Raw genomic sequence first — 8,965 nt, forward strand, 5'->3', positions numbered from 1 at the left:
GGCTTCTGAGTTTCAAAAACCTCAAGCCCATTCCAAGTTCTTCCTCTCTGCTTCCCGTTTGTGCTTGAAGATGAGCTCCCAGCTCGCAGCTTCCAGCTCCAGCCACCCTGCCTGCCTGCCGCCACATTTCCCTGCTGTGATGTCGATGGACTCCTATCCCTATCCTCTGGAACCATAAGCCCAAAATGAACCCTCCCTTCTGTAAGCTGCCACGGGCACCGTGTTTTATCACGGCAATAAAAAAGTGATGAATGCAAAAGTTGATTCCAGAGGGGGCACTTGTTATGACGGGCCTGAATTGATCATGGTTTTCTGCAGGAATGTGGAAGACTTGGGACCTTGGACCAGAAAAGTGGTTGAGAGCTGTACGTGGAGCTTAAATGGGCCATTCTGGTAGGATCTTGGAAGACTCGTAGTGCCAAAGCTACGCAGACTGTGGAGGCTTGGCTTAAGAGCTTTCCGAGGAGAGCAATATTAACAGCAGGGCTAGAGACTTCTCTTGTGATATTTTGGCAAAGACTGTAGCTGCCTTCTGCCCTTGTCCTACGAATTTGCCTGTGGCTAAATTAAAAAGCAGTGGACTAGCTAACTACCCTTTGGAAGAGGAGATTTCCAGACAGCCTAATACTGACTTTGTCTCTGCGGTTAACGGTAAGGACTCTGATGCAGGTTCACAATGGAAGACAGCACGTGTGACAGAAACAAATAAAAAACGTAGAGTTTGAAGAGGAAAACATCACCAGGAAGCTTGATGTTGCCACCTAGTCTTGTGCTAAGGGCTAAGGAGACAAGAGGCTCTGCATGAGAATAAAGGGAAGGGGATTTTAGGACAAACTTCCAGCCTATGAAAGGAAAAGGCCCAAGGAATTTTCAACTCCTAGAAAGGAATGACCGAGGCCCGCTGTAAATGTGATTCAAGGGGACCAGGATTCTTTCCAAACTGGCAGCCTAGCTTGAGAGGGTTGTCCAAGTGGTGCTGGTTTTAGAGTCAGGAAGGATACATGAATAAGGGGATGGTGGAATCATCATTCATGGCTTCAAAGAGCTGCTGAAGCCAGGTATGCGGCAGGTGAGTCTCTGCTTGGATGCCCTGAGAGAAGCTGTTGCATGAAGCCACGGAGTAAAGCCGGGATTGCTTTGGAGGTCCCAGAATGTTGATAATGCCAGAACCACAGGATATCTGACGACGGGAGCTGCAGACAGGATGGAACACTACACGGAAGGAGAAATACCTTGCAGGCAGCAAAGCTAAAAGGGCAGAACTAAGCTCTTTAACATCATACACAGAGAGGATTTGGAGTTTGCTCTGTTGGGTTTCAAGTCTTTCTTAGTAATGCTTCACTATGCCCCATTCCTCTCTTCTGGGATGGTAATGCATATTCCGTAGCATTGTATTTTGGAAGTATGTAATTTGACTTTTGATTTTCCAAGATGTTATAATCAAGAGATTGCTTTGAGTTTCAAAAGAGACTTTAGACAATGTTGACACTAAAAGACTATGGGGAATTAAGTTGGATTAAATACATTTTCTTTTTGCATTATGATAGTCACAAGTCTAAGAAAACCAGAGAGTAGAAAGTGGTGTTTTGAATGAAAAGGACCCTCAAAGGCTCATGAGTTTGAATACTTGGTCCCCAGTTGGTGGAACTGTTTGAGAAGGATTAGGGGGTGTGGTCCTGATGGTGGAGGTGTGTCATTAGGGGTGGGGTTTGAGGTTTCAAAACTAACTAATACAACAGATACCAATAAATCTCAGAGACAAGAAGGAACAGTCTGTGTTGATGCTGTAACAGAAATGAATCTGGCATATTCAAAGAGGAGGACAGAATGGATGGAGCGTGGTAGACAAGATGGCATCAGTGGGAGTGGGAGTCAGGAATGTCATGTAGGGGTGGGGGCATATTAGAATGAGCCAATAAGACAGCACCAGATGTTTAGATTTTTTTTTTTTTAAGGCTGCAGAGGGAAGCCCATGAAAGGTAGCAGTGGGGTGTGAGGTAGCTGTTACTTGAAGGAAGGGTCTAGAATGAGGTGTGCAAGGAAACAGGTTCAGTGTTCCAGGAATGAGATTGGTCAGGGTTGTGGTGATGCAGTCTATTAAACAGAATGGCTGAGCCCTGTCTCATCGCTCTGTAATTTACCTTCAGGATCTAGCACTGTGCTTCGGGGTTTATTTCTATTATTGCTTTCAGATTACAATTCATTCATTGCTCGAGATAGTCTATGGCCATATCAAAGTTTTTTCACCTATCCACGCTCTTGTTAGATGTTAGAAGTATCTCCTTGTGTATGCAACTCTGACAGAACTGCCCTTCATCTGAATGTCTGTAGGTAGGGTAGGGGTTTTTTCTGGGGGGCACACCTAGCACTATGGTCTTCTCAGTAGACTCTGTCTACTTCCCAGATGGTTTCCAACTATATTCCAGAGGCAGAGACTCACAGATCATCACTGTGCACAAGAATCTTCATTCCCTGTGTAGTCAATAGTTAAAATTATGCAATTTTTTAAAACCATTGCTGATCTGATAGATCTCAAATTGGTGGCCCATGCCTGCAATCCCAGTACCCAGAAGGCTGAGACAAGAGGATTGCTATGAATCAGAGGCCTGTCTGGTGTACTCAGTGAGTTCCAGGCCAGCCTGTGATAATGCAATGAGACTCTGTCAAAGCAAGGAAAGAAATGATCTTTTTCAAAATCCCATCATTGGTGAAATTTGCATTCCCTGATTACCATTTGTCTTTTGTCCTTTAGATTTTATTTTCTGGGGAATCCATTGCTCCTAGCTTGTGTTCATCCTCTTGATTTTTTTATTAACTTGGAGAACTTCATGTATTCAGAATAATAACACTTTTATGGATTAATACAGGCACCTGAAAAATATTTTTCTCATAGAAAAAATTTCCTGTACGTATTAGCACCCCCCCCCCACGCTCTGCTCGCTGGCCCTGTCGGTGCTTGGTACTAACATAGTAAGTTGTGCATGCTGGCCCCGCACATCTGTGCTCTGCCCTACCCTCTACCCCAGCCCTGTCTTCAAGGTTCACAGTGGCGGCTTACCTTTAAATTCCCACTAATGTTCGGTTCAGCAATGTCATTCTTTCCTTGCCCCAAGGCCATAGAATGGATCTACCAAATCATTCTGTGAACGAGGTAGAGTGTGGATTTCTTCTTTTTTTTTTTCATGGCCGACCCAGTACGATTCATTGAACAGATTCATTGTGATCTCCCTGCCAGTTTTTAAATCACATTTTCCCACGGGCGTGTGTTTGCTTTGTGCCCTTCATTCTGTCCTGCGTTGTGTTGACTAATGCCACAGCTTTGTGTTAAGCCTTTTTGTCTAGTGCGGTCAAGCGCCTTCCTTTGTCATTCTGTCCTCTTGCTGACGTCTGGCTCTTAAGTCTGTTATCAAGAACTAACTTGTCAAGTAACACAGGGGAATGGTGTAGATGTTAGTTATAGTTACAGTACAGTTATAGATTTACTGAAAATATCCCCATCATCGTGTCTTCTCATCCCATGTTGTGAACTTGAAGTGTCTTTCCATTTACTTAGCCACGGTGTGTGTCCTTGAGTTTGACTTCCATATCATCTGCCTGCAAATTCCCCGAAGTTTCTATTGCTATAATTAACGAGCACTCTGGTGAACAGTGTGGTAGTTTGAATGTAATCGGCCCCCATACGCTCACAGGGGCGGCACTATTAGAAGGCTTTGTTGAAGTAGGTGCGGCCTTGTTGGAGGAAGTGTGTCACTATGGGGCGGGCTTTGAAATCTCCTATGCTCGAGATGCCGCCCAGTGTTTCAGTTCACTTCCTGTGGTCTGCCAATCGAAGCTGTAGAATTCTCAGCTCCTTCTCCAGCACCATGTCTGCCTGCACACCTCCATGTCCCACAATGATGATAATGGATTGAACCTCTAAACCATAAGCCATTCAACTAAATATTATCCTTTGTAAGAATTACTGTGGAGCCGGGCGATGGTGGCGCACGCCTTTAATCCCAGCACTTGGGAGACAGCAGGCAGATCTCTGTGAGTTCGAGGCCAGCATGATTTACAGAGCAAGTTCCAGGATAGGCTCCAAAGCTAAACAGAGAAACCCTATCTTGGAAAAACAAACAAACAAACAAACAGACAAACAAAAAAAACCAAACAAACAATAAATAAAAAGAGTTGCCATGGTCATGTTGTCTCTTTTTTTTTTTTTTTTTTTTTTTGGTTTTTCGAGACAGGGTTTCTCTGTGGCTTTGGAGCCTGTCCTGGAACTAGCTCTGTAGACCAGGCTGGTCTCGAACTCACAGAGATCCGCCTGTCTCTGCCTCCCGAGTGCTGGGATTAAAGGCGTGCGCCACCACCGCCCGGCCATGTTGTCTCTTCATAGCAATAGAAACCCTATATAAGACAGACCCTTTTTAAAAAGTTCTACCCTTTCTTAGTTTTCTGCTTCTACATAGACTCAGTGTTATTTGGGGATATTCATTCTTACCTAGGTACCTTGCTGAACTCTTAGATACTTCTAAGAGTTCATCTGAAGAGTCTTGTATTTTCTTTATCTTTTTTGTCTTTCCTTCTTTTCCCTTTTTCTTTCTTTTCTTTTCTTTTTGGATAGGGTTTTTCTGTATAGCTTTGGAGCCTGTCCTGGAACTCACTCTGTAGACCAGGCTGGCCTCCAACTCACAGAGATCCAACTGCCTCTGCCTCCCAAGAGCTGGGATAAAAGGCGTGTGCCACCACCACCTGACAAGAGTCTTGGATTTAAAGAAACAATGTGAACAGTTTTATTACAAGTTCCTCCCGAGCTTTTGAATCTATGCTGCTCTTCACTGGCTTGTATTTGCAGGGTTAAAAATGAAACATGGATAGCCATTCTTGTACATTATAAAGTATCTTTATACATTACCTTTTTCATTCCTAACTCCTATTCCTTTTGCTATTAATTTTCAGGGAATTTTTAAATGTCGACAAAAAAATTTTTAAATATGTACTAAAAATTAAAATCTTTAAAAATTAGAAACCCTCACTGGCTGATGACCTAATTAGCATATGGCTGTCCAGTCACCGGTGGACAGTGTGTGACTGCGGACTCAAGCACACTTCAGTACGTGTCCACGTTTTATAAATCCGGAGCTGTGACAAGGATGGGAAAAAGAAAATAGTCTTCGCTGGGCGGTGGTGGCGCACGCCTTTAATCCCAGCACTTGGGAGGCAGAGGCAGGCGGATCTCTGTGAGTTCGATGCCAGCCTGGTCTACAAGAGCTAGTTCCAGGACAGGCACCAAAGCTACAGGTTTCAAAACCCTGTCTTGAAAAAAACCAAAAAAGAAAATAGTCTTCAATACAGTGAACACATGGGTGCATGTGTGCAAACATGCACGCACACACACACACCATCTGTTGATGTGTAAAATAATGTGAGTTACTAAATTGTTTTATTTATTAATAAACAATCATAAATTATAAAATAAATAATTATTATTTATAGAAATAAACAATTATTATTTATTTAATAAACCATTTAGTAACTCTTATGTTGTCTTCATGACAAAATAGCTTCATGACAAAAATAAATCAGTGTCATGAAGAAAACATGCATCATGAAAATGAAAGATCAAATCTTGGAAGTACGTCCATGCCCTGTGTAAGTTTGGGCACTCCTGATTGTCTACTGGGCACGCTCACAAATCCATTCCTAGCTGGAGCCCCAGGGTATGTGATATGTAAGAGACCGCTGAGGATATTATTTTAGGGAATGAGCATGTCTCATGATAAATGCCTCAGTTGAAGCCTGGCTGCAGTTCAAATGGGGGCTACTCTCCATCGATTCTGACTGTGGCAAAAGCCCCACGGATGCTCGGTCCCCAGGACAGTGTTAGGTCCTACCAAATCCTGCAACCTGGGATCTGGGAATATGCTTCCCTGCCAAGGTATGGGCAGCAGTGGTGCTGAGGAGACAGGACCATGGAATCAGGAAGTAGTTCGTACAGCTCATAGCAGGTTGAAACAGGAAGGGCCCAAGGCTGGCTCGTCTTGGCAAGCCCCTGAGGGCCTGGCTGTTCACCTCTGAGGGGCTTGTTTTTTTCCACCGGTGTTCAGACTTTGTTTGAATGAAGTCCAGGTGTGGTCTGACCGAGAGGAGCTCACTGGGCTGTTTAGTTCTCCACTGAATCTGCTTGGTCAAAGACCTTGCCGAATCCGTTCTCGAAAGTTATGCGAGTAAACAGTCCTGTTTTTAGGAGATCATTGGTTGCAAAAAATAGCTCGAAATCCAGATGTTTGAATCTCAACGGCCTTCAGCTTGCGTGGTAACGTTGCCAGTCGATGCTGGCGTTTTCTCAGGGGTCCTTGTTTAGTCTTACGTGTATTCATTGATGTGATCCCTATTTTCATACAGGAAAACCAAGGCTCAGAAAGGTTAGGTTATTCAAGTCAGACGGCCTTGAACAAACCGAGCCCAGGACGCTCGGTCAGTCAGCAACCTGACATCACAGCCCGACGTCATAGCCCTCAGTTTGGGGCATATTTCCTTCCCACCTTGCCACATTCCATCTTGGCACTGGCTACGGGATGTTGTTATTGCATGGGATCTGGTCCAGTTTCCTGAAAGGAATTCAGTTGCTGAATTAGAGTCAAGTTACATAATCAAGAAATTGCTGATCCTTCTTAGCTTATTTGCTTAAAAAAAAAAAAGTCATTGGGATCTATAAATTACCCTGTGCGTCTCATTGTGCCGCATTTTTCTAGAGACTCGAGATATTTTTCTAACACAGCATCACTTGTGGCAACTGCTTGTCAGTTTAAAGAGCTCCGGCAGTGGTGTGAACAATGGCCTTAGAACACGCGAAACCCATCAGAGCGGCAAGCTCCGCAGGTGAGGCCGACAGAGCCTTGCTGATTGCTTTAACACACAAAGACAGAGTTTTGGATCCCATACTTGTGGGGATGATTGACACGCATCGCCAGAGACACTTCATCTGGGAAACCTCTGACCAGAAGCCACTCACCTCACAGAAATCAAATACGGAAACCAAGCGACGGTTTAGTGGCCGAATAAAGCATAGCGAGCAGCCAGGCAGTGGTGGCGTGCGCCTTTAATCCCGGCACTCAGGGAGACAGAGGCAGGCAGAGCACTGTGAGTTCAAGGCCAGCCTGGTCTACAGAGCAAGTTCCAGGATATCCGGGGCTACACTGAGAAACCCTGTCTTAAAAAAATAAACAAACATGTGTCTGTGTGGACATAACACACCTACTTTCAACTTGGCATCGCTCAGAGGGAAAATACTGTGGTCGCTGCCTGTTTCCCGATGAGGTCCTGTTGGCTCTAAAAACTGTTGTCAGTTTGTGGCAAGGCGGGAGGTGGCTCACAGAATGCCCATACCAGGGGTTAGCTCAAACAGCCTGGGAGACTGTACCTGCTCAAGGCTCTGTTTCTGGGCACTTTCTTTCCTTTCTGTTCTTCTGAACTGATAGATTCTTAAAAAAAAAAAAAAAACAAAACAAAACAACAAAACACCAGCTCAAAATTAAGATTCTGGTCACGGTTGTCCCACGGATGGGAACGTGAGAAGATAACACCGTCCTTGCGTGCACAGGCTGCAGGTGCCCGTGAAGGAGGAAGTGTCTCTTTAAAAATCCAATATCTCAGCGATCTGTGTTTTTATCCTCCAGGACAACAAAAAAGGATTTACCTAATCTAATATTTATATGCTTGAAAGTTTTTAAATGATCACATATCAAATGAATTGCAATGACCATAATTGAAAGTAATTCTAGCTGGGGCTTGTGGCATATGCCTATAAGCCCAATTACTTGGGGAGCTGAGTCAGGAATGCCACAAGTTCAAGGCTTGCCTGGGCTACAGAGTGAGTTCAAGTCCTGCCTGGGCAGCTTATGTTTTGGCCATGTCTCAAAATAAAAAGTATGGAAAGAGCTGGGGATATAGCTGCCTGTTCTTGTTTAACTATGTGTGAAACCCTACGCTCAGTCTCCAATACTGAAAAAAAAAAAATAGATGCATTAAAAAAAAAACAATTACAGTTTTAACTACACAATATACGTGGATTCATCGGGGTCAAGAGCCACACTCGTCCTGTCTTGTGTCACCATTCACAGGACATTGTCTGTACTCATGGCCCAAGACAGCTCTCGCTTCTTATATCGTTTGTTTGTTTGTTTTGAGCTATGTTCGAATACCTGACAAGAGCAGCTAGGGGAGGAAGGGCTTCATTAGGTTCATGTTTTGAGAGGACCGATCATCACAGTGGAGAAGTCACGGCAGTAGGAGCATGAGGCAGCTGGTCACATTGCAACATCCATCAGGAGCCTGAGGGAGTCCGATGCTGGGGCTCTACCCACTTTCTCCTCTCTGTTCAGTCTAGGGCCCTCGTCCAGGGTTTGATGGCATCCACACTCAGGGCTGGGTTTTTTCCCTGCTCAACTAAGCCTTTCCGGGAACACCCTCGTAAACAGACCCACTACATTGATGGCTTTGATGAAGATCAACCATCAAATTTCTCCTTTCCTAACCTTTAGACGCTACTCACAGTTCATTGGCCAAAATGGGATCACCTGACCCTGTCAGCCCGCAAGGAAAGCTGGGAAATTCAGTCTTCGTTCTGCCCAGCCATGTTTTGACAACTCTAAAACCTAGGTTTCTAGGGCTGGATTGATGGCGTGCCTGTTGAGCAAGTGGGAAGTCATGTGTTTGGGTCCCCGTCAACCATGTTGCTGGTCATGTTTGTAACTCCAGCACTACCAGAGAGGAGACAGATGTCTGAAACTCATCAATCGGCTATCCTATGAGAGGTGATCGGGCCCAGGTATAGTGAAAGAAATGATCTCAAAAATTAAGGTAGGAATCCACTAAGGAAGGTACACAATACCAACATCTGGTCTTCCCATATGTGGACACACACACACACATGAATAGGTACAATACATCACACACACACACACACACACACACACACACA

The sequence above is a fragment of the Microtus ochrogaster genome, chromosome 24 (assembly GCF_000317375.1).
Source record: "Microtus ochrogaster isolate Prairie Vole_2 chromosome 24, MicOch1.0, whole genome shotgun sequence".
NCBI lineage: Eukaryota > Metazoa > Chordata > Mammalia > Rodentia > Cricetidae > Microtus > Microtus ochrogaster.